This window comes from Oncorhynchus keta, chromosome 22 (genome assembly GCF_023373465.1).
Source record: "Oncorhynchus keta strain PuntledgeMale-10-30-2019 chromosome 22, Oket_V2, whole genome shotgun sequence".
Classification (NCBI taxonomy): Eukaryota; Metazoa; Chordata; class Actinopteri; order Salmoniformes; family Salmonidae; genus Oncorhynchus; species Oncorhynchus keta.
Genome location: NC_068442.1, coordinates 35,016,818 through 35,043,902, shown reverse-complemented (window position 1 = coordinate 35,043,902; position 27,085 = coordinate 35,016,818). Strand labels below are relative to the sequence as shown.

The following is a 27,085-nucleotide window of genomic DNA, read 5'->3' as shown; positions in this document are numbered from 1 at the left end:
TGTTCCTTATTCACTCCTGATGGTGAATTACTGCAGGGATAAATACCGACCTAATGGTCAGCCAGTAATGGTCACATGACAGTCTTTGTTACCAGTCAGCCATGCAGATGTCATGGCTGTCTTTCCTTTGATATGACTTGCACACTCAACAAGTTTACAACAATTTCTGTTCACCCCAAAAAATGCAATCAATTTATACGAATCAGCCTCTCAATTTGTACGTAATTTTAGAAAGTAATATGTTGTTAGATTTTTAGGTATGTTCATAAATGTTTTTGGGCAGTGATGCTTGTTTGGTGATCAGTGTCAGCATAAACAGTTCTGAAAGGAGACGCTTCCTGCCAAATAGTGAGTCCTGTTGATCGTGACAGGGAGGGGTATTTCCTTGTTTTGCTCCTTTACTTCAGTTGGGATTAAGTTGATAGTGCCTTGTTGCTTTAAGCCAGTGTCACACATTGTGCCGACATTGATATGACTCATCTTCTGTTTGTGTACTGGTTTGAAGCTATAAAGCACTATTTCTCAATTTTCTCTAAAGAACAGGTTTCTGACACTTCACACATCGCTTGACATTTGGCCCCAATTAAAATGGAGTGTGCAGAGTGCATAGGTACGGTTTAATTGCTCCTGTTTGTTGAGGTTGTTTTCCCACACTGATCCATCCAAGGAAGGGAATGTCACCAACTCCTTTAGAAGAGGATGCCAACCGTATGCCACCGGAATTCTTATGAACTACTTCTGAGATCACACTACAAATTTGGTCTCGAGAATGCAGTGGCCAGACAAGGGCACTGATTTTGTGTGCCCTTAGCTTTTTTGGATCAAACCTGAGAGTTCAGGCATAAGACACACTTTTGGCCAATGTATATGCTTGCATATTTGAATTCATAACTGATTAAATTAATGACGGCACCAAGGTTAGTTAGTTCGAAGACACTTCTATCGGCCCAGGTGATCAGTATTAGGTCTGGTTCACTTCAGATTGGAATTAGGTTCACAGCATTACTTAGTCAGGGGGATAGTATTGATATCACTGCAGTGTGATTGTGATATTGATAAGGGTCAATAATAGTGATATACAGGGGTTTAATTGGTGGAATTTACCCCAAAAGTGGATCCTTTTATTCAGCCCCCAGTTCCCACTTCTGTTACTTGTCTCTGATTCCGTAGTCTCTCTCTCTCTCTCTCTCTTGTTCTCTCCCTGTCCCTCTCTCGCAATAACTGACATGTCTGCACTGAGATACTGTTCAAAGATCCTCATGCCCCCAAAGACATGATCAGGAGAATTATTGAGATTGGTCCAGACTCATTGAAAGACAGTGGAGACATCATATAGTACATTCATACATCTGGTATGTTACACGTTGGTACCAATATTGTGTTTGTTTGTTGTTGTTGTTTACTGTTGTATGGACTGTGAATGAAAGAGCTGCCCATGATTGTTTTAGGGAGGATTCAAAGCACTGAATTGTCAAGTGCCATCATGACAATATGAGAAATATTTACACATCATTAACCGTTTCCATTGACTAGCTATAGCACTAGATTTGGACATTTTTTGTAAAAAATAAATAAATGCTCTGTTAGTTTCATGGAGAGACAGTAATTAAAAAATGTTATGACATTAATTCATGTTAGACATTGATAATTGTTGAATTGACAATTGATTACAGCACTGGTGTGAGGTAGATAGAATGATGGAAAGTATTCCTGTGGTGGTTGTGGGGCAAAGCATTGCAATGATGAGACAGGCTACTGAAAACTGGACATTTGAAATGTATTTTTACACACATGATATACTCAGTGGCACTAATGTAATCGGACTCGGTTGCCACCTTGTGTGACCACATGCGCATGCTTAGTGATGTGACGCTGTATGTATGAGAGTGAAGCTCATTATTTGGCAACCGGAGTCGCAGCGGGCAGGGCTGAAGAGGGGATCCCCGGGATCGTTTTTTTTTTTTTTTCTTTCTTCATCGAATTACAGGAGTAAATAGTCTGTCAAAACAAGTGAAAAGCGTTACAGCGACACCTCTTCTCCGTAAGTTAAGATATCATTTCAATTGATGGGTTAAAGTAATATTGATTTTGAATTTAATTAAACAGACGAAGTTAAAACTTATTTCCAGTCGTTAACGTAATTCTATATCCTTACCTAACTGGCTAACTGCTGTGAGTGCTAGCCTAGGTAATGGTTTGTGTGTCTCTCGCTAGCTGTAATTAGCTAGCCACTGCAAAGTCAGAACAAACCGTTTCAAAAGTCAAATAATGCATGTAAACGTGTACCGGTTAATGTTCTAAAAGTCGGATACAAGTATTTTCTTTACAACATGCATTAAACTAGTCCAAAAACAACATTGGGTTCGACTCTCAAAAATGGGATTCCTTTATTATTTTTGTGACTGAATCCCGGAGTGGCTGTCTGTCTGTACATACATGCGAGTGTCCGAGCGAGTTCGTTAGCTAGCCAGCCTGCTTACGTTAGCTTGTCATGAGTGGGAATTTGGTGAATCCCACCACTTACTGTTTTATATACACGAAATATTATACATTTTAAGAATACATGTAACCCAAACACGATCAGGACGTCTTTAATTGTGTTCCCCGTAATATGAATCAAGTGTCAGCTATGCTAACTTGCGACGCTATCTCACGACCTGGCTTTAGTTAGCTATGTTGTTAGCGAGTTGGAACATCGATTTGGTTGGACTGTGGTGGGAGACAGGTTGTTGTTGTAATTCAATTTTTCTTTTTTCTTCACTGTATCACAGTACAACAAAGGATATTCAATAATTGTATATTTGTTATCAGAAGCCGGCATTCTCGCAGAATTGCGTGAACACGTTTTTATTTTGATGTGTAGTTGAATGTTCTCTCATTCATTAAACGTGTGTGTATGAATATGTACTGTTTTTTTTATGGTGGACGATGTGCGCGCCACATTCAGTATGACAAGCAAGCAGTTATTATGGTTCTGTGTCATGATTAAAGTACTCATTTGGGTAGTTCCATGTCATTTCAGCAAGCCATGACACCCACCATCTCAGAATGTTCTGACATCGTTTCTGTAGTAAAAAAACCCCGATACGATTAGCATACCTGCAACATTATTTTGTTGAAATATAATTTGATCTCTGAGAAATTGATCAGAGCCAAATTGGATTCATATAAATAATATTATAGTCGTAAACATCCAATTTGGATCAAACTGTTTTCTAACAATTAGTAAAACATGATGAATCCAAAGAAATGGTCAAAAGCCACACACATATACCACCCCACCTCAACATGTATATAGCAGGCCTGGAATTTCGTAATTTTAGGGGCAAGGACATTTAGTCTTCAAGAGGTGCCCATCTGCCACGGCACCAACATCTGCTAGGGCACCAACATCTGCTAGGGCACCAACATCTGCTAGGGCACCAACATCTGCTAGGGCACCAAGGCCATTAACCCAAATATACATATTGGCTATGCATATTGGCTACAGCCCATGCAGTCCAAACCGATGCTGACATAAGGGGAGGCACCTGAAAATGTAGCCAAACTTTAATGAGATGTTTTATTACATATACTGAACAAAAATATAAACTCAACATGCAATAATTAAAATGATTTTATTGAGTTACTGTTCATATAAGGAAATCAGTCAATTGAAATAAACGAATTAGGCCCTAATCTATGCATTTCACATGACTGGGCAGGTGCCACTTGGGAGCCAGGCCCAGCCAATCAGAATGCGTTTCTCCCCACAAAAGGGCTTTATTACGGACAGAAATACTCCCCAGTTTCACCAGATGTCCGGGTGACTGGTTTCAGATGATCCCACAGGTGAATGAAGGTGGATGTGAAGTTCCTGGGCTGGTGTGGTTACACGTGGTCTGCGGTTGCGAGGCCGGTTGGACGTATTGGCAAATGATCTAAAATGACATTGGTGGCTTATGGTAGAGAAATTAACATTCAATTCTCTGGCAATAGCTCTGGTGGACATTCCTGCAGTCAACATGCCGATTGCATGCTACCTCAACTTGAGACATCTGTGGCATTGTGTTGTGTGAAAAAACTGCACATTTTAGGGGCCTTTTGTTGTTCCCAGCACAAGGTGAACCTGTGTAATGATCATGCTGTTTCATCAGCTCCTTGATATGCCACACCTGTCAGGGGGATGGATTATCTTGGAAAAGGAGAAATGCTCACTAACAGGGATGTAAACAAATTTGGTTACAATTTGAGCAAAATAAGATTTTTGTGCATATGGAACATTTCTGGGATCTGGACAATTGTAATGTAGGATCATTGTTAATATCTAAAGGCTTGGTTCTGTCCACATATTTGAGGCATGTCCATTCCAATAGGAGACTTAAGGCCATTGCCTTTTGCGCGCTGCAACGTCACCCACCTTGCAATCTGAGCGGAGGCAGTCAACATTTTGAAACTATTGAACCATAAATGTAATTGTTTAAAATCTGGATGTGGAAGGTCTTTCCATGTTCCAACCATAGGAATGTTAAGGAGATTATTTTAGAAACACTTCTTCATATGCCATTGAAACCAGTATTTCTCTCATGTTCTCAACTGTCTTTCATTGTCCGGCAGCCAAAGACACAACCTAGTCATATTTCCAACCCATGCTTGTTGTTGAGTCTTTAGATTTCCCCTCTTACATTTCTGAAGGATATTTTCATTTGTTATGTGAAACCGCTCGCATTTGCAGTGCACTTTTGAGACAGAGAAAAAAAATCACCTGATAGCCGGAACAGCATCATCTAGTGGTCATAACCTGGTAATATCAGGATGTAGGATGTAAACTGAACAAATCCATATTCATGGAATATTGGCAAGCTAACAAGTAATTTCTCTGTTTTATTCTGTTTGAATAAAAATAGAGTTTATGTTACCTGTGATGAATGTTGAAAACAAAAACCGTAATTTCTATATGCAGGAAATCCTATTTTAATAATGGACATGGTAAGAATTGACTACCAAAGTGCGAGTCATAATTCCCATGACACCATAATATTTTGACAAATGTTACCTTATCCTAGTGAGATTTACACGGGTATCAAAACGCCGAGGCGGTTTAAGCCTGCACGAAACACAGACCTTTGAAGTAGATCAAGACATTCTCTATTGAAGACATGAATGGTAAAATAACGAAGGAATCCCTTTCAAGTTCAGCTGCAAGTTATTACAGGAGTTATAACGCATCGACTATTTCTCTCTAAACCATATACCTTTGACTATTACGAGCCTGCTGCTGCCTACCACCCCTCAGTCAGACTGTTCTATCAAATATCAAATCATATACTTAACTATAATAAACACACAGATATACAAGCCTTACGTCAAATCCGGAAACTATCACCTCGAAAACAAAACGTTTATTCCGTTCCGTATTTTATCTAACGGGTGGCATCCACGAGTCTAAAATATTCCTGTTACATTGCACAACCTTCAATGTTCTGTCATAATTACGTAAAATTCTGGCAAATTAGTTCGCAAAGAGCCAGGTGGCTCAAACTGTTGCATATACCCTGACTCTGCGTGCAATGAATACAAGAGAAGTGACACAATTTCACCTGGTTAATATTGCCTGCTAACCTGGATTTATTTTAGCTAAATATGCAGATTTAAAAATAAATATTTGTGTATTGATTTTAAGAAAGGCATTGATGTTTATGGTTGTTTATGGTTAAGTATACATTGGAGCAATGACCGTCGTTGATTGATTGTTTTTTATAAGATAAGTTTAATGCTAGCTAGCAACTTACCTTGGCTTACTGCATTCTCGTAACAGGCAGGCTCCTCGTGAGGCAGGTGGTTAGAGCATTGGACTAGTTAACTGTAAGGTTGCCAGAATGGATCCCCCTAGCTGACAAGGCAATAATCTGTCGTTCTGCCTCGTTCCTAGGCCGTCATTGAAAATAAGTGTGTTCTTAACTGACTTGCATAGTTAAATAAAGGTGTAAAAATAAATGAAATAAAAATCGTCAAAATTGGCGCACAAAAATACCGATTTCCGATTGTTATGAAAACTTGAAATCGGCCCTAATTAATCGGTCGCCCTCTAGTATGTAGTGGTTATTACTATAGGCCTAGTATGTTCATCCATTGTTGAAAGCTTACAGAATGCATGGGATAGATTTTTATTTATTTGTTTGGTGCTCCATTTCAGCCCCGCAGGGAGCAAGCTGTACCTGTGATTTCCCAGAGAGATGTCAGACCCTCCTCAGCTGATTAATGACTGGAGATTCACTGATAAAGGGGCGCCTCTGTAATAATACAATTTTCAGCTCTGCGTCGGTCACTTGTAATGCTCCTCAATTTAGGGCTAATTTAGAAGCCTACTGCACTATATGGAGGGATGAATATGGTTTCCATCCATCCATATGTCTGGCTGATATATTATTATAATAGCAAAGCAGCAGGGCACCTTCAAGGACAGCAGTGGGAAATGGAACCGATTGATTGTTGAACAGGTCGTAGCATGGTCATCTTGAGCGATGAGGTTATAAGGGAATGGGAGACAACTATGGATTGGCTGCCGGTATGATAAACAGATGGGAGATAGAGGGCTGGTGTCCTCTCTCTGCTGTGATCACAGGCCAGGGAAGTGTACAGCGTCATCGAGTGGTTAACAGGAAATGCAGGAGGGCCAGCCACGCATGGTCTGAGTCAACCAGTCACAAGCTTTGGTTTCCTTGAGACCAGCTTCCTGACACTGTAGGGATGTAGTCATGGAGGATGGGTTTCTGGGGCCTTACGGGGGCTTCCGATTCATGTACTACTACTAGGCTATAGCCTACTAGCAGCAGGGCCAGTGCAGGTATTCAAGTCAGGGTGTGTAGTATGAGGTAGAACCAACCTATAGATGCACATGCTCTTATTATCTTTAGAAGAGACTTCATTAGCAAATTTGATGTGCGTGTTACGACTAGAGCTCCAGGGAGGGAGCAAATGACAATGTCCCTATGATATGTCACATAATGTGGCCCTGTTTAATGATTCATAAACATTTTTCAGAGGGCAACACATTTTTTTTATTTCATTTTTTTATTTCACCTTTATTTAACCAGGTAAGCAAGTTGAGAACAAGTTCTCATTTACAATTGCGACCTGGCCAAGATAAAGCAAAGCAGTTCGACAGATACAACGACACAGAGTTACACATGGAGTAAAACAAACATACGGTCAATAATACAGTATAAACAAGTCTATATACAATGTGAGCAAATGAGGTGAGAAGGGAGGTAAAGGCAAAAAAAAGGCCATGGTGGCAAAGTAAATACAATATAGCAAGTAAAACACTGGAATGGTAGTTTTGCAATGGAAGAATGTGCAAAGTAGAAATAAAAATAATGGGGTGCAAAGGAGCAAAATAAATAAATTAAATACAGTTGGGAAAGAGGTAGTTGTTTGGGATAAATTATAGGTGGGCTATGTACAGGTGCAGTAATCTGTAAGATGCTCTGACAGTTGGTGCTTAAAGCTAGTGAGGGAGATAAGTGTTTCCAGTTTCAGAGATTTTTGTAGTTCGTTCCAGTCATTGGCAGCAGAGAACTGGAAGGAGAGGCGGCCAAAGAAAGAATTGGTTTTGGGGGTGACTAGAGATATACCTGCTGGAGCGTGTGCTACAGGTGGGAGATGCTATGGTGACCGGCGAGCTGAGATAAGGGGGGACTTTACCTAGCAGGGTCTTGTAGATGACATGGAGCCAGTGGGTTTGGCGACGAGTACGAAGCGAGGGCCAGCCAACGAGAGCGTACAGGTCATAATGGTGGGTAGTATATGGGGCTTTGGTGACAAAACGGATTGCACTGTGATAGACTGCATCCAATTTGTTGAGTAGGGTATTGGAGGCTATTTTGTAAATGACATCGCCAAAGTCGAGGATTGGTAGGATGGTCAGTTTTACAAGGGTATGTTTGGCAGCATGAGTGAAGGATGCTTTGTTGCGAAATAGGAAGCCAATTCTAGATTTAACTTTGGATTGGAGATGTTTGATATGGGTCTGGAAGGAGAGTTTACAGTCTAACCAGACACCTAAGTATTTGTAGTTGTCCACGTATTCTAAGTCCGAGCTGTCCAGAGTAGTGATGTTGGACAGGCGGGTAGGTGCAGGTAGCGATCGGTTGAAGAGCATGCATTTAGTTTTACTTGTATTTAATATAATAATATAATATAATATATGTGGTTCTTCTGTGGCTCAGTTGGTAGAGCATGGCGCTTGTAACGCCAGGGTAGTGGGTTCGATTCCCGGGACCACCCATACGTAGAATGTATGCACACATGACTGTAAGTCGCTTTGGATAAAAGCGTCAGCTAAATGGCATATATTATTACTTGTATTTAAGAGCAATTGGAGGCCACGGAAGGAGAGTTGTATGGCATTGAAGCTTGCCTGGAGGGTTGTTAACACAGTGTCCAAAGAAGGGCTGGAAGTATACAGAATGGTGTCGTCTGCGTAGAGGTGGATCAGTGACTCACCAGCAGCAAGAGCGACCTCATTGATGTATACAGAGAAGAGAGTCGGTCCAAGAATTGAACCATGTGGCACCCCCATAGAGACTGCCAGAGGTCCGGACAGCAGACCCTCCGATTTGACACACTGAACTCTATCAGAGAAGTAGTTGGTGAACCAGGCAGGCATTCATTTGAGAAACCAAGGCTGTCGAGTCTGCCGATGAGGATGTGGTGGTTGACAGAGTCGAAATCCTTGGCCAGATCAATGAATACGGCTGCGCAGTAATGTTTCTTATCGATGGCGGTTAAGATATCGTTTAGGACCTTGAGCGTGGCTGAGGTGCACCCATGACCAGCTCTGAAACCAGATTGCATAGCAGAGAAGGTATGGTGAGATTCGAAATGGTCGGTAATCTGTTTGTTGACTTGGCTTTCGAAGACCTTAGAAAGGCATGGTAGGATAGATATAGGTCTGTAGCAGTTTGGGTCAAGAGTGTCCCCCCCCCTTTGAAGAGGGGGATGACCGCAGCTGCTTTCCAATCTTTGGGAATCTCAGAAGACACGAAAGAGAGGTTGAACAGGCTAGTAATAGGGGTGGCAACAATTTCGGCAGATAATTTTATAAAGAAAGGGTCCAGATTGCCTAGCCCGGCTGATTTGTAGGGGTCCAGATTTTTCAGCTCTTTCAGAACATCAGCTGAATGGATTTGGGAGAAGGAGAAATGGGGAAGGCTTAGGCGAGTTGCTGTTGGGGGTGCAGTGCTATTGACCGGGTAGGAGTAGCCAGGTGGAAAGCATGGCCAGCCGTAGAAAAATGCTTTATTGAAATTCTCAATTATGGTGGATTTATCAGTGGTGACAGTGTTTCCTATCTTCAGTGCAGTGGGCAGCTGGGAGGAGGTGTTCTTATTCTCCATGGACTTTACAGTGTCCCTGAAATTTTTTGAGTTAGTGTTGCAGGAAGCAAATTTCTGCTTGAAAAAGCTAGCCTTGGCTTTTCTAACTGCCTGTGTATAACGGTTTCTAGCTTCCCTGAACAGCTGCATATCACGGGGGCTGTTCGATGCTAATGCAGAACGCCATAGGATGTTTTTGTGTTGGTTAAGGGCAGTCAGGTCTGGGGAGAACCAAGGGCTATATCTGTTCCTGGTTCTACATTTCTTGAATGGGGCATGTTTATTTAAAATGGTTAGGAAGGCATTTAAAAAAAATATCCAGGCATCCTCTACTGACGGGATGAGATCAATATCCTTCCAGGATACCCCGGCCAGGTCGATTAGAAAGGCCTGCTCGCTGAAGTGTTTCAGGGAGCGTTTTACAGTGATGAGTGGAGGTCGTTTGACCGCTGACCCATTACGGATGCAGGCAATGAGGCAGTGATCGCTGAGATCTTGGTTGAAGACAGCAGAGGTGTATTTAGAGGGAAAGTTGGTTAGGATGATATCTATGAGGGTGCCCTCGTTTAAGGCTTTGGGGGGTACCTGGTAGGTTAATTGATAATTTGTGTGAGATTGAGGGCATCAAGTTTAGATTGTAGGATGGCTGGGGTGTTAAGCATGTTCCAGTTTAGGTCGCCTAGCAGCACGAGCTCTGAAGATGGATGGGGGGCAATCAGTTCACATATGGTGTCCAGAGCACAGCTGGGGGCAGAGGGTGGTCTATAGCAGGCGGCAACGGTGAGAGACTTGTTTTTAGAGAGGTGGATTTTTAAAAGTAGAAGTTCAAATTGTTTGGGTACAGACCTGGATAGTAGGACAGAACTCTGCAGGCTATCTTTGAAGTAGATTGCAACACCGCCCCCTTTGGCAGTTCTGTCTTGTCTGAAAATGTTGTAATTTGGAATTAAAATTTCAGAATTTTTGGTGGTCTTCCTAAGCCAGGATTCAGACACAGCTAGAACATCCGGGTTGGCAGAGTGTGCTAAAGCAGTGAATAGAACAAACTTAGGGAGGAGGCTTGTAATGTTAACATGCATGAAACCAAGGCTATTACGGTTACAGAAGTCATCAAAAGAGAGCGCCTGGGGAATAGGAGTGGAGCTAGGCACTGCAGGGCCTGGATTCACCTCTACATCGCCAGAGGAACATAGGAGGAGAAGAATAAGGGTACGGCTAAAAGCAATAATAATTGGTCGTCTAGAAAGTCTGGAACAGAGAGTAAAAGGAGGTTTCTGGGGGCGATAAAATAGCATCAAGGTATAATGTACAGACAAAGGTATGGTAGGATGTGAATACAGTGGAGGTAAACCTAGGTATTAAGTGATGAAGAGAGAGATATTGTCTCTAGAAACATCATTGAAACCAGGAGATGTCATTGCATGTGTGGGTGGTGGAACTAATACATTGGATAAGGTATAGTGAGCAGGACTAGAGGCTCTACAGTGAAATAAGCCAATAAACACTAACCAGAACAGCAATGGACAAGACATATTGACATTAAGGAGAGGCATCCTTAGTCGAGTGATCAAAAGGGTCCAGTGAGTGGAGTGGTTGGTTTGGGGGTCACGGCGATTTAGACAGCTAGCCAGGACATCGGTAGCAAGCTAGCATAGGATGGAGGTCTGTTGTTAGCCACCTCTTGCGTTCCGTCAGTAGATTAGTGGGGTTCCGTGTGGTAGAGGGGATTAGTCCAAATCACACAACAACAAAAAATAAATAAAAACAATAGATATAGTTATAGAGGCCCAAGAAGAAACAATAATAATAATAATAATAATAATAATAATAAAAATAAATAAATTGTCCTATTGTCTATTCTGAGAGCAGCCGGTAAGACAGCTAACGGTTAGCAGGCCGCAGATGGGCGTTCAGGTAACGTCGCGACGGAAGAGCCAGCCGGATCTCCTTCGGGTAGATAACGTCGGCAGTCCAGTTGTGAAGGCCCGGTGGGGCTCCGCGTAGGCAGTAAAACTGGTCCGGATAGGTGACTGCAGCCCAGGAGTGATTGACGGAGCTCAGGAGTGATTGACGGAGCTGGCTAGCTCCGGAGTAATTGATGTTTGCTCCGGAGTCGACGAGAGCAGATAGACACACGGATAGCAGCTAGTTAGCTGTCAGATCCGGGAATGAATGTCCAGAGAGCAGTTGAAATCCAAGGACATGGAGAGAAAAATTGGTCCGGTATGTTCCGTTCCGAGCCGCGCTGCGTCGTACAAAACTGGCGATAGATTTTCGAGCTAAAGGATAGCTGATGACCACAAACCGTGGTTAGCTGAATACTAACGATTTGCCAGTAAAGAAGCTAACTAGCTTCTGAACTAGCTTCTGAACTAGCTTCTGAACTAGCTTCTGAACTAGCTTCTGAATTAGCTTCTGGCTAGCTCCTGGCTAGCTTCTGGCTAGCTCCTTGCTAGCTTCTGGTTAGTTTCTGGCTAGCTTCTGGTTAGTTTCTGGCTAGCTTCTTGGAGTTTCTGGGTAGCTTCTTGGAGGATTGCAGATTTGAGGTAAATAATACTTATTTATAAATATAAATTGGTGAGGCGGGTTGCAGGAGAGTGTTTTGAAGATGAGTTGATGGAGAAAAAAAAATGTATGTGAAAAAAAGTTGTGTGTGTATATATATATATATATATACACAGGACACGACAAGACGAGGACAAAAGACGTCTGAACTGCTATGCCATCTCGGATGTTAACATCAGGTTGTCTCTATTGGGATCTGTCCTGTGGTGGTATTGTGCACATTTCTAGGCTATGCCTTGTCTATCCATATGTTTGTTTTCTTTGTATTGAGAGAATAGGCCTACTATAGGACATTAGCTGTGTTGGTCACCAGATCTCACCAACCCTCAGGCCCTAGGCTATTCTGAGAGGTGGGGGAGGAATCTCATGTCTGTACTCTTCATGTTTACCCTGTTGGACTTCATATTGACTCAACTGTGTGTACCAAGTCTACCGTTTCCTCATGTCAGAAACAGAACAGCTCTACCACTTGAGGAACGCTGTGTTTGTGCTGGATTCAGCCTAAGCCTAGTAACCCAGAAAAGGTTAGAACTTCGGTGATCAGGTGCGTGGATGATCAATATAAATGTGAACGCTGACCAATGAGCCTTAGTTTTAGGAAGAAGAGAGCACCCCACTTCGAGTCCGTCACAATAGCATCTTTCTCTCCTTGACTCCTCTGGACTGGTTTGACAGGTGAAGGCAACAAGACAGAATTCTACCAAGAAATTGCTTTCAGTTGACCTATAATTTCAGATCCTGGATGGCAGAGGAAGTTTGTTTTATTTTTAAACGTACTCTTGAGTCATTGACGACTGAGTTGTGTACTTAGTACAGGCCATCATCTTCAACATGGCAACTCATTGCCCAAGGGGTCAACAGGCAGCTCAATTCAAGCATGGTTCCTCATTGTGTAGATTCACAAATGAGAGGCTCCACTCTTTCAACATGAAGCTGTGAAGCTCATCAGACATTTGGGGTTGGCTCTGGTATTCCATAGGGAAATCACCACCTGTTAACCAGGTAGGTAGGCCATATAGCTTATTCAAGAATGATGTGCTTGTGTCTACTGGTGTCCTATATATTTGAGTCGTGACTTTTTATGAGAACCATAGGACTTATCCTGTCTGCACCAACTTATCATTGTGTCCTCTATTTTCACATGATTAATGCATTGAGTTGACTAGTGGACAGATGATGTTTGCGACATCATAAAAATATAAACTCATGGAAACTGTTACAAAATGTGATCACACTCCTCCTTCTCTGGAATGCCACAGAACATTCTCAATTACTCCAGGTTTAGCAAGAGTCGTGGATGAAGAAGCAAGGGCTCTGGCATTGCTACATTTTTCCAGTTCTTCTCCTTACAATAGCTCCCACTGTCTGTTTTAACTGGCCAGTGCTGACATGGCAACTCTGGAACACTCAGTGCGGCAGCCACACGAATACAGCATCAAGGCACTCATCCAAGAGGGGGACTAAGCATCCGGGTGCCCTGCTGCCTGCCTGTGTCGCAACCAGGCCAGCTAGCTGTGTACTGAACTGATGTTACACTAGTGTAGGTGCTGACTGAGCTTCATCTAGCCCACCTATAGAATGTATGTCACTGTCACAGCTTCAATAGCTTCCAGGTAGGCAGTAGTGCTGTAGGTTGGTTACTGTTTTGTTTTGGTTGCTGTGGATGTGACACAATAGGAGTGTGTAGTCTTTTGTTCACTGTCTGTTCAGTGCTGTGGGAGAGAATTTTTTTTTTAATGCCCACTTCGTCCCGCAGGCCAATTCCAAGAAATGTAATCTGATATGAATGTGTGTGGAGAGTTTTTTGTAATTTTTGGCTAGATTTAGAGGATTTGTGATGTGTGTTTTGAAGTAATTTAGCTGAAATGCGAGATTATCACTCATAGGATAGTCTGTGCAGATCACATATCCCTTGTCACCAGGAACGTGTGGTTTGAAGGTTAAATTCAATAGGAAATGTATCCCAAGCCACCTTGTTTGGTACAATTGCAATCGGTTGTGGCTATACATTTTCCTCATTTTGGATTCCTTCAAGGCTTGGTTCGAGATCAATGTTAGCAAATACTTGGAACTTTTTTAGAGTTCCAGGAGGGCAACTCGTGGTTGCATGTCTCAGGGCTTAGAGTTCTGTATTTGACGTAAGGATAAGTAATCCCTGATGTTGATACATACTTTAATTTGCATCAAGATTCACAAACACCTGTAACAGAATAGATTTAAAGGGATATGTCAGTATGTTGTTCATTCGTCCACTGTTGATGTGGTCCCAAAAAGTGTGCATGTCAGCAGTAAAGCACTTCCAATTCAGAACAAATAGTGTGATGTTTTTCATCATATACAGATAGCCTGCTCCAAAGATTCAAGTTCAGGTTTTGTTACCAGCATATTGGCTGAAGTATGTGTTAGACGCAGGGCTCTAAATGTAAAAAAAATCATAGCACTGGTACTCCCAACGTAAAAAATGTAATTGATTGAGATGCCTACACTGAGTGTACAAAACATTAGGAACACCTGCTCTTTCCATGACAGACTGACCAGGTGAAAGCTATGATCCCTTATTGATCAGTGTAGATGAAGGGGAGGAGACAGGTTAAAGAAACAATTGAGATGTGTGTGTGTGTGTGTGTGTGTGTGTGTGCTCAGTGGGTGAATGGGCAAGACAAAAGATTCAAGTGCCTTTGAACAGGGTATGGTAGTAGGCGCCACGTGCACCGGTATGTGTCAAGAACTGCAATAGAGCTGGGTTTATCACGCTCAAAAGTTTCCCGTGTGTATTTAGAGGGGTCCACCACCAAAAGGACATCCAGCCAACTTGACACAACTGTGGGAATCAGTCAACACGTAGTCCATTCCCAGATGAATTGTTGCTGTTCTGATGCAAAAGGGGAGGGGGTGCAACTCAATATTAGGACGGAGTTCCTAATGTTTTGTGCAAAAATCAGTGTATATTGGGCCTATATGAATTATATCTACCAGGGGCCCTGTTAATGCAGAATTCTGTGTTTTTCATGCAGAAAAAAAATCTTGCTACGCAGATCTAAAATGCTTCTTATTGTAATTTCTGCTAGCCAAAAGTGTTGCACTTTTGTTGTCATCTGATGAAATTAATCTATTTTCTGTGAAGGAAAACTATAGTTGCAGGCCCCTGATCACTCAAGCAAAAAACACTGACTTTCAATATAAAATGCAGGGGATTTATTTTAATTTTATAGTTTAACTTCTTGCGGCGACCCATCCCGGATCCGGTATCGTGACTACGGCTCAAGCTCATTACCATAACGCAAAATGCAAAAAAATATTCTTAGAAATATTTAACCTCCACACATTAACAAGTCCAATAGCTCAAATGAAAACACCTTGTTCATCTACCCAGCAAGTCAGATTTCTAAAATGTTTTACGGCGAAAACATAGCACATATTTATATTAGACCACCACCGAAACAAAAGACGAGAGGCAGCCATTTTGTCCCAGAAAATATAAAATTATAAAAGCAGGATTAAAAAATAAATAATTCACTAACCTTTTGAAAATCTTCATCAGATGACAGTAATAGTACATGTTGCACAATACATTTTTTTTTCTCAATAATATGCCATTTATATCCATAAATCTCTGTTTACAATGACGACATTTCAAAAAATGCTACTCAAATGTCCGGAGAAATGATGATAGCTCCGACAACGTCAGATAACAAGCAATAAACATGACTAAATATACATGTTCTACATATAGTTACAAAGATACACTTCTTCTTAATGCAACCGCTGTATTACGTTTATTTTTAACGTTACAGAATTCGTACACTGGCTATACAATGAGACGGTGCTCAGATATTAGCAGTATGTCTCCTCTACGTTTGGAGTCCACAGAAACCCAAAATAACCACATAAATATTCCCTTACCTTTGATGTTCTTCGATCAGAAGACGTAGAAGTAGTCATACTTACCCAATACATCGTTTGGTTTCACGTTGTGCGTCTCTGTATTAGCATATGCTAACAGCTTCAGCTGAAATGCACCCAAAATGACTTCTGATCCCGCACTCTTGCGCATCAAAACTTCAAATTTACATATTATATGTCGACTAAACTGGTCAAACTATGTGCAGAATCGAGCTTTATGATGTTTTTAGCATGTAAAACAATGATCAGCGCGAACAGACAAACCGCCTTCAATTGCTGTTCCTTGGAAAAGAACGTGCCCCAAATTGGCCGCGCGCAATAGAGTGCATGTATTGGAGAGTGACACTAACATTTTCGCCCGCCAAATGACGAGGGCTCGCGGGATTCTCACAATGAACACACCATTTGAAAGCAGGCATCGCGCTGAACACATACATACTGTTCCCAGATCGGTAGCTGCCTGGGAAGGGTGGGGGCGATGACGTCAAAGTTGACCCAACTTTTCTCTTGACAAGAGAGAGTTTGGGAGAAAGGCTGCCCTGAGAGTTCTGCTTTACATACAGACATAATTTAAACGGTTTTAGAAACTTTAGTGTTTTCTATTCAATAATAATTATTATATGCATATATTAGCAATTTTGGGAAAAAATATTTTCAGTTTACTATGGGCACGCACTTCCTCCAAAGGGGGCAGTAATTGAGGCCTAGTCTTAAGAGGTTAATATCTGCATTTTTAACCTCTTGGTGTTAGGGAGCAGTATTTTCATTTTTGAAGAAATAAAACCGGAAAAGATGCTAGAATATGCATATAATTGACAGCTTTCGATAGAAAACACTAATGTTTCCAAAACTGTAACGTGAGTATAACAGAACTGATGTTGCAGGCGAAAGCCTGAGAAAAATCCAATCCGGAAGTGCCCCAGGTTCTGAAAGCGCTGCGTTCCAATGACTCCCTATTTGGCTGTGAATGTACCATCAACGAGCTTACGCTTTCTACGTATTCCCCAAGGCGGCCACATTGCGTAAGTGGTCACATGGTGGCTCCGAAAGAGATTCTCGCGTAAAATACAGAGGTAGCCATTACTCCAATCGGTCCTAGTTAAAGACTAATTGTCCCGACGGATATATTATCGAATAGATAATAGAAAAACACCTTGAGGATGGATTCTAAACAACGTTTGCCATGTTTCTGTCGATATTATGGAGCTAATTTGGCGTTGTGGTGACCGCAATTTCCGGGTGATTTCTCAGCCAAACGCGAAGAACAAATGGAAAAAATGAACTTTGGCTGTCTACCTGGGAGTCTCGTGAGTGAAAACATCCGAAGTTCATCAAAGGTAAACGATTTAATTTGATTGCTTTTCTGATTTCCGTGACAAGATTGCCTGCTGCTAGCAAGGCATAATGCTATGCTAGGCTGTGATAAACTTACACAAATGCTTGTCTAGCATTGGCCCAGCGCCCAGCAAACCAACACATGAAAATCAGATTTCAACCAGGCAGGTGCTACACAAAAGTCAGAAATAGCTAAATAATTCATGCCTTACCTTTGAAGATCTTCTTCTGTTGGTACTCCAAAATGTCCCATAAACATCACAAATGGTATTTTTGTTCGATAAATTGCTTCTTTACACCCCCAAAATGTCCATTTACTTGGGCGCGTTTGATTCAGAAAAACACCGGTTCCAACTCGCCCAACATGCCGACAAAGTGTCTAATAAGTTAACTGTAAACTTTATCCAAACATTTCAAACAACGTTGCTAATCCAAATTGATGTATACTTAAATGTAAATAATCGGTCGAATTTAAGACGGGAACTACTGTGCTCAATACCGGACGAAAACAAAGGGAAGCACGTTCCAGGTCGCTCGCCCCAAAACAGAGTGCACCTGGAGTGACACATGGAAATAACAGGGCTACTTCTTAATTTATCAAAGGAAAACCATCAACCAATTGCTAAAGACTGTTGACATCTAGTGGAAGCCATAGGAACTGCAAGCGTATTTCTATTAAAAAGGGATTGCCATAGAAATCTAATGGAAAACAGATTGAGCTCCAAAATCTTTTTCCCTGGATGGACTGTGCTCGGGGTTTCGCCTGCCAAATCACTTCTGTTATACTCCCAGACATTATTCAAACAGTTTTAGAAACTTCAGAGTGTTTTGTTCCAAATATACTAATAATATGCATATCCTAGCTTCTGGGCCTGAGTAGCAGGCAGTTTACTTTGGGCACGCTTTTCATCCGGATGTGAAAATACTGCCCCCTAACCCAAAGAGGTTTTAATAACGCAACCTCTGAGCTACTTTTGAAGCACATGTTGTGCCCGAGAAACTAATACTGTATGTAACATTGTAAAGACTATTATTATAAAAGCTAAAATGTTGATACCACTACCGTTCATTGAAATTACAAAAGTAGGTTTCTATATTGTGTAAAAGCACTTTTTCCCATTGAAATGCATTACATTGAACATTTGATCTGGTCGTTTTGGCAATATCGCAATATTATTTTTGCTGTAGTTGGCTGTACCTGCACAAACACATTTCTTTAAAAATGTCCTATGATGTCAACATGCAAGATTCTGTCATTCACGCATTGCTATGGTCATTGATCTGCTGAAGACGTTATCACTTTTTCTGTTACTAGGTGGTTAGCTAGCCAATGAGGTAATATGACTGAACAAAGTGTAAACCAATGTTTAACGATGTGCAAGTAGTGTTAGAACGGCGCACAATCCTTTATAGGAAGATTAAAATGTTGCGGCTGTAATATGGATCAGATATTTTGACTTGGTTGGGCTTGAAGCAAACCGCTTTTGCTTGTAGTAATGGTGCAACCATGACCCTATTGAATGTGCACTCAATTTCTTTCTCTAGGGCCACAACGGTACAGCACAAAACAATTATTATCTGGAAGATTTTGTTCCTAGTCACAAAGTGCTCTCAAAATAAAACTTGTGGTCACAGCAATTTTTTCTCACACTTTAGAGCCCTGGTTAGACAGCTAAGTTATTCTGAGTTAAGCTAGGCCTAGTCATTGTTTGCTCGGAGTCAGCACTGACCAATAACCTATTGTAACCCTCCACTTGATGTTATGGAGAATTAGGGTCCTGTAGTTGACCATAAGCAGGGTAAGCTGAACTTCAATGGAGATAATGGAATTAAAAATCATGACTTCAAGGCAAAACAAGTCTAGTGTAGCTGGTGAGTTTATCCGCTGGCCGGTTCATCATGAAGATCAGATGTACAGCTCCTGGTTTTTCATTTTATTAATGATATGAGTTCATCTGCTCTTAATGTCCCAATGTAGTGCATGCCGCGCCTCGATCGGCCTGAATTGTGATTGTAAACGCTGTCAACTAGTTCTGTCCTTCTCCGAGACTGTGTGTGTGTATGAGAAGGGGGGCAGTGTTCTTGGTGTTTGTGAGTGATCGTCTGTTCCGTGTGTGTCAGTGTGTGCATGTGCGCATTCCTTTGTGGTCACGTGTAGTGGTCTGGCTGCACTTCCTGGGCTTTGCCCATGCCGTTCGTCGTCATGTTGCTAAGTGGAATCCAGGTGGAGCCTAACTGGCAGATGCAGGGTTAAAGGCTTCCATTTTGTTAGGTAACACCCTAATGGCCTGATCTGTCAGTGGTGTTAAAATGGCAGTACTTAACCCTTGGTGTTCAGTACCGAACCAGTAGGGGAACCTTCTCTGCCACAACCAATAGGAGAGAGAGCGAGAGAACGAGGGAGAGTGAGGACGCAGAAGAGCAAGAGTGTTTGTCAGTGTACAGTCGATCTATGGCCAGGCCAGTCACCCCTCCCCCACCACCTAGTCAGCTTGCTCCCTCTCTCTGTTTAGTACCCATGTACTCAGTTTGGTGAAGCCAGATTAAGCAATGTTTCAGATATTCCAAAAACAGCACTGGGTTCAGTGGGTTGACTTTCCCTCCAGTTTCTTTCAAAATTCATTCAGTAATTTGGACATGTCCTTCTCAACCTAAATGTGACCTCAAATGAATAATCAAACAGAAATTAATTGTGCATTAATAAAATCTAGAAATATATTTTGAGTCAACGTATCACAGGGAAGAGAAACTCATTGCATGAGGAGATTCATGGCTTTGTGTGCAGCCCATTTTATTGGGCAATATTATACTGTTGTTCCCCCCCTCACTGGATCCAATAGAGCCTGTATTCAAAAGCATCCTTGCGCTTTAATTGCCATGTCCAGTCCCTAGGGAAGATCATTACATCCAACATATCAGATAGTAGATGCTAGCTACCTGAGGAAATGGATCAATCGTAATACTCTGTCTCCCTAAAGGACTGCCCATGAAATTAGAATGAGCTCATTGGAGAGTCAAACCAGGTAGGTAATATGTTCTCTATGCTCTCCATCTTGCCTAGTGTACTATGGCCATTGTTTCTAGCAGGAATCGCTGAACATGGAATAATTCACTTAAATTCTAATGGTAAATTGGTAAGAAGTCATCAACAGTACAGGTCTGCAATCAAAGCATGAAAGCGAAAAATGCCTGGTGTGTGTGCAGCTTCATTCTGCTTGCGATCAGGGTGGAAATTGGACGATGCAATAAAAAGCAACACCAATGTTGGTGTGTTTAATATTAATCTGAATGGACACGTGATCAGACTGCTGGGTGGCCTGTTGCTCCTCTGGCTGTCTCTCTCTCTCGCTCTCCCTGGCTAGATCTGCCCCAGGCCTTGTTTTCTACTAGAGACCTTAGTGTCCTCGCCATAATCTCTAGGGAACACAAACCAGTAATCTCCCTCCACTCGCTATTTTGCATGCAACTCCATTATCAATGGATGGTAATGAATCTTGTAGGGATGGGCATTGTACTGATAGTGCAGTTAATTTGATGCTGAGAGCTCTAACGTTATGTACGTTTGCTGGTATCACTATGCAAATGCATGGGTATATATGCAATGGTGCAATAAATTAGTGCCCTTAACCATTGTCATTATGACACCTGAGCTGATTGTTTGCATTTAGAATGTGTAGATTAACCCTGACTGTTTTTATCAAGACTCATTAAAGCATTCATTTTCTGTCTCTTAAGTTACCATCACCTTCGCAAACAGGTAGCACTTTATAACGTGCTATGTGCTGAGTATCAACACAGTGACATTGGTTCTCACCCCACTCCCAAATGTGGTGTACATACTTGAATGGAGGATTGAGATGTGATGGTGTTTAGCTTGCCTGAAATTCATAATTTAGTCAGATCTGTCAATTCCTTTATTTAACGTTACCCTTACAGGTGTTGATTAACTTGTAAGTCTCCCAAATTCCACTATATTCCTGACTGGCACTGGAGTTGCCAGATATTGCCTAATGCCACTCATTGATTCTGTACTGAACAAAAATATAAACGCAACGATTTTACTGAGTTACAGTTCATATAAGAAAATCAGTCAATTGAAATAAATACATTTGGCCCTAATCTATGGATTTCACATGACTGGGCAGGGGTGCAACCATGGGTGGGCCTGGGAGGGCATAGGCCCACTCACTTGGGAGCCAGGCCCAGCCAATCAGAATGAGTTCTCCTCACAAAAGGGCTTTATTACAGACAGAAATACTCCTCAGTTTCATCAGCTGTCTGGGTGGCTGGTCTCAGACTATCCCGCAAGTGAAGAAGCAGTATGTGGAGGTCTTGGGCTGGCGTGGTTACGCATGGTCTGCGGTTGTGAGGCCGGTTGAACGTACTGCCAAATTCTCTATCACATTGGAGGTGCCTTATGGTAGAGAAATTAACATTCAATTATCTGGCAAGAGCTCTGGTGGACATTCCTGAAGTTAACATGCCAATTTCACGCTACCTTTTGTGTGACAAAACTACATTTGAGTGGACTTTCATTGCCCCCAGCACAAGGTGCATCTGTGTAATAATCATGCTGTTTAATCAGCTTCTTGATATGCCACACTTGTCAGGTGGATGGATTATCTTGGCAAAGGAGAAATGCTCACTAACAGGGATGTAAATAAATGTGTGCACAAAATGAGAGAAATATGCTTTTTGTGTGTATGAAATTTCTGTTTTATTTCAGCTCATGGGACCAACACTTTACATGTTGCATTTATATTTTTGTTCTGTATAGATCCATAGTTGGTCCTCTGCCTATAGCAAGATAATGATCTCCCCTCAATTTCAAAGTAAACATATTTTTTAGTCTGTCCTGGCCAAGTTTTGAAAGAAATCCTGAACTCATATTTTCATGATGAAATGCTTTTAATGTTCTTGAATAGAGGTCACTGACTGAAAGCAATGCCTACACAGTAACACTCTGTTGATTGACACCCGAGTGCTATAGTGAAAAGCACAAATAAATGTAATTATCAATCTGTCCTTGTATGGGCTCTAAGCTCTCTTTCATCATCCCACTATGGCAATCAACTGCTTCCAAAACGCTCTCTCAGCCCCATATCAGTGCAGATGACAGGCTGAAAGACTGATGCAATGTTATTTCCCAGTCATTCACTCTCGTGTCGCTTTGAATGGCAGTGAATGTATAGACTCTTACTTTCCTTTTAGTACATGTGTTTTAGCTGTACTCTACTGCTTTTTCTCTACTATCTGATTTATTTTCCTGTCATCCCAGGGGTTGTCTAATGAAAAATCTCCTGATTTTTCTCACAGATAGACATTGCTTGGCAAAAAGCAAGTGAGCTTCAATGGGGTGGTAGGTAGTCTGAGTGTGAAGTAACAGTTGAGTACAGACACATATTGTGCGTCTCCATCTTGAACGCACACACGCTGATGTTCTATTTGGTCTCCTCCCTTTGTTGCTTAGAAGCAGGGCCTACAGCACCCTGGATGTTGCATCTTCATGATGCCATCCATCTCCTATGAGACGGCTCTAGCCATGTGCCATGGAGACAGACCGTGATGCACGCCTGAGCTACAAACAAGAATAGCTCCCTTAGAGATGACTCCACTGGATGTCATCAGCAGGGAGGACATTGAGGCGGCCATTCTGGCTCCTATGATTATCATGTAGACCGACACCAAGAGCAGTTCATACGTGCTTACAATGTGAGCTTGAGGCAGTATAATTGTTTGAAACCTGAACGTTTTGCTTCACTTCAAATAACGAGGCAAGTCTTACCTTGCTTCATACTACACTGTATCGTGCCCCTCAGGTCCTGCGGACATTTTAGGCCCTGATGTCCCTGGTTGCATTCAGGGAGCGCATTCAGTGACCACCAGTCCCATCCAGGGTCACTGGGTGTTAATGTGTGAGCTCAAATTTGATTTGTCACATACTTCGTAAACAACCGGTGTAGACGAACAGTGGAATGCTTACTTAAGGGTCCTTTTCCAACAATGCAGAGTTGAAGATAAAATAGAAATAGTGACATGAGGAATAAACACAGTGAATAACAATAACGAGTAAAAATTGCATGGCTATATACAGGGAATACCAGTACTGAGTTGTTGTGCAGGGTTACGAGGATATACATTACATATACAGTGCATTCGTAAAGTATGTTGTTCCCCCCCTCTAATCCACACACACTAACCCATAATGACAAAGTAAATCAGATTTTTCGAAATGTTTGCAAATTTATAAAAACATAAATTAAAATTGAAATCACATTTACATAAGTATTCAGATCCTTTGCTGTGAGCTCCGGTGCATCCTGTTTCCATTGATTATTCTTGATGTTTCTACAACTTGATTTGGAGTCCACCTGCGGTAAATTAAATTGATTGGACATGGTTTGGAAAGGCACACACGTGTCTATATAAGGTCTCACAGTAGACAGTACATGTCGGATCAAAAATCAAGCCATGAGGTCAAAGGAATTGTCTGTAGAGCTCCAAGACAGAATTGTGTGACGGCACAGATCAGAATTGAAGGTCCCCAAGAACACAGTGGCCTCCATTCTTAAATGGAAGAAGTTTGGAACCACCAAGACTCGTCACTTCCTGACATCCCGATAGGCTGCCTCATTGTCGTTGTTGATCAGGCCTACCACCGTTGTGTCGTTAACAAACTTAAACCCTTGAGTGTACCCCTTTTTGATGCTTAGCGTGGCAGATTTGTTGTTGCCTACCCATGCCCCTGGGGGCGACCAGTCAGGAAATCCAGGATCCAGTTGCAGAGGGAGGTGTTCAGTCCCAGGGTCCTGAGCCTGGTGATGAGCTTGGCAGGGACTATGGTGTTGAATGCTTTGCTGTAGTCAGTGAACCACGTTCTTAGATGTGTACATTTTTCCAGATGGGAAAGGGCTTTGTGGAATGCAATTGAGATTCCGTCATCTGTGGATCTGTTGGGCCTTTATGCGAATTGGAGTGAGCTCAGGGTGTCTGAGATGATGGTTTTGATGTGAGCCATGACTAGTCATTCAATGCATTTCATGGCTATAGATGTGAGTGCTTTTGGCAATAGTCATCTAGACAGGTTACCTAGGTGTTCTTTGGCACGGGGACTATGGGCTGCTTGAAACAAGTTTGTATTACAGACTGGGTCAGGGATAGGTTGGAAATGTCAGTGAAGACACTTGTAAACTTGTTAGCGCATCCTGGTATTCCGTCTGGCCCCGCCGGCTTGCGAATGATAACCTGTTTAAAGGTCTTACATCGGCTACGGAGTGTGAGAGCACACAGTCGTACAGAACAGCTGGTGCGCTCATGCATGGTTGTTGTTTCCCTCAACACTAGCATAAAGGCATTTAGCTTGTCTGGTATGCTCACATTGCTGGGCAGCTCACGGCTGGGTTTACCTTTGTAATCCGTGAGAGTTTGCAAGCCCTGCCACATCCGTCAGCGTCGGCGTAGCAGGATTTGATCTTAGTTCTGTATTGACGCTTTGCCTGTTTGATTGCTCGTGGGAGGTCGTAGTGGGATTTCTTAAGCATCCGGATCGTGAAGAGCTGTGTGCTGTGTGGTTTATGAATGCTCCACCCCCTTCAGATGGATGCCCTTTGTACACATCAATGAGCAAAAACAGGGCACATCTGTCCTTGTTATGTTGCAGAGCCCAGTCCCTCTCCTCTTAGCTCAAGTGTTTCACCCGCCATTTTATAAGCCGGGTGCAATGCTCCCAGCCCCACCTACATTTTGCAATAATGTTTTGATTGTAACGTGATCTGCAATAGGCAGTGGATGTTGCTTTGAGGGTCTTTTTGCCCCTCCCACCTTGAAAATAGCCACATTTTGTGAGCTCTGAGCAGATGTGGAGGATGACAGTGAAGGGATGTTCAGGACCAGTACATCTCAGTGGCAATGTAGTCACTGAGTGGGAGAAAAATGCTGAGTTGGACATTTTCATCAGCCTGTCATGTTAGAGAATTTTGGAGTTTGAGTTCCTATTCTGTCAGAGGACCATTGGAGGCTGTTTACTTTAGCCTAAGCATCAGTGCTAGGAGTGGCTGGGATTGGTATCCTGGCGTGCATGTATGTGCGGCTATCAATTACTCAAAAGTCCAAGCACCTGTCTGACCTCTAAAATATGTGTATCTTCTTTTGTTCTCATGTGTGCCTCAAACAAGTCAAGTGGGAATTGAACCCCAGTCCCAACCAGCGTTGGAGGATTTCAGACTGATCCACTCAACTCATTTACAGTTCCAATAAACTGGCAATCAAGTGGTTTTTGACAACAAACTCACTTGTGACAAAGTGAACTGCACACACTTGACAAGCCCTAGCTGAATGTGTGGACCTTCTGAATAAAGTATTCATAGATTTAGCTAACAGTCATCAAAGCAAATGACTTGAGACATGTATATCCTTAACCTTGACATGGAGCACTTGACTGGTGAATGTGTTTTTTGTGCTAGTGTCAAGATGACATGATAATTGCCCTGTTGCAGAAAGTATCCTGAGTGGCTGAGTGTTTAGGCCGGCCTTGTACACTCTTCAAGGTACACCAGGGTGCTATCTGTTTTGATGTGAGCCATACCAGTGACATTTTCAAGCATGTAAAGCCCTGATTCTAATGTGCCAGCACATTCATAGGGCACAGTTTCTGACTAATTGAACATGGTCAAAATTCTGGTCTCCAGATGTGAAAGAGTAAACAAGGTTCAGAGCACTGGTGAATGTTTTATTCTACAGCAGGGATGGGCAACATGAGGGGCTGCAGTGGCTTAGGTCTGCGTACCCACATATCAGCTTTTCCATTAGAAAAATGTGGCACGGGACATTTGACCGGCAGCATTTTAATTTACTGGACATTTGAGAAATTTACTGGACCCATATGCATTGGGTGTGTGTAGGGCGTCCATCCACGGTGTTCAGAATGACAGAAATCACATTTAGAATATGCAACGAAGTGCGTCCTTACCGAGTTCCGTTTTGCGTTTGAAGATGTAGGGATAAATGTCCACATTTGACTTTTCCTCAGCCAACAAGACAAGTAATGAACTGCAAAACCCCTACTCTGTCTATCTACTATCCCTATAGAAGAAAAGTGTACCAATTCTATTGGTGAGCTTGTCGTTCTGTGCGAGAAAGGAACAGCCTATTCCAAACAGACTCTGGGACAGTTGTGGAATGATAGATCCCAAATTCATACAACTGGTAGGCCTACGCTACATCCATTTTTTTTTTTAAATATATTTTTTGAAACGAGGCTGATGCAACAGATCAGAACGTTTTTAGCTTAATGTTGATTTAACTATTATTTCTCCACATTATATGCACAGCAATTCGCACAAGGCAGAAGGCTACGTGCGTGAATGTTCGTTCCATAATGCTGTTAGTGGAAAAACACTTGTCAGACTCGCACCGCACATGGGAGAGATGAAAATATCCGTGGACATCTAAAGATTCAACAACCTAGCATGGGTTGCTAATATGATAAGGATTGTGCCTTTTGGCTACTGGACAATTATAGAAATTGAGGGAAATAGGCTGCTGGTTTCAATGGCATATGGCAGTCTTTAGAAAATTGCTTTCATGGTTGGTCGTATTTTGGCTAGGCTACTTTGAAGCGAGGTAAAGATACCTCAAGATATGTAGTAAAACGTTCAGATTTCAAACAATTGAAATATGTTTTCAAAATGCGTACTGCCTCCAGCTCATTACAAAGTGGTGCCTACCGTTATATGCACTGGAATGGGAAGTGCACTTCAGTTGCCAGTTGAGAAATAAAGATAGTAGCTCTTTTTTAAGGATGGCTATCAATATAATAATAATAATATATGCCATTTAGCAGACGCTTTTATCCAAAGCGACTTACAGTCATGTGTGCATACATTCTACGTATGGGTGGTCCCGGGAATCGAACCCACTACCCT

General features: G+C 42.1%; 1 protein-coding gene across 6 annotated transcripts in view; it reads left to right on the top strand.

Annotated features, from left to right (window-relative positions):
- Positions 1-1,895: 1,895 nt before the first annotated feature.
- Positions 1,896-27,085, top strand: part of LOC118372706 (transcriptional repressor p66-alpha-like) — a 45,472-nt gene continuing 20,282 nt past the window's right edge. For 5 of the 6 annotated variants that reach the window (XM_035758667.2, XM_052475063.1, XM_035758669.2 and 2 more), the window contains exon 1: positions 1,897-2,041. The gene's annotated coding sequence lies outside the window, so the exon portion shown is untranslated. Of the gene's footprint in view, positions 2,042-27,085 lie in introns of all 6 variants that reach the window. The other variant, XM_052475064.1, reaches the window with a different exon arrangement.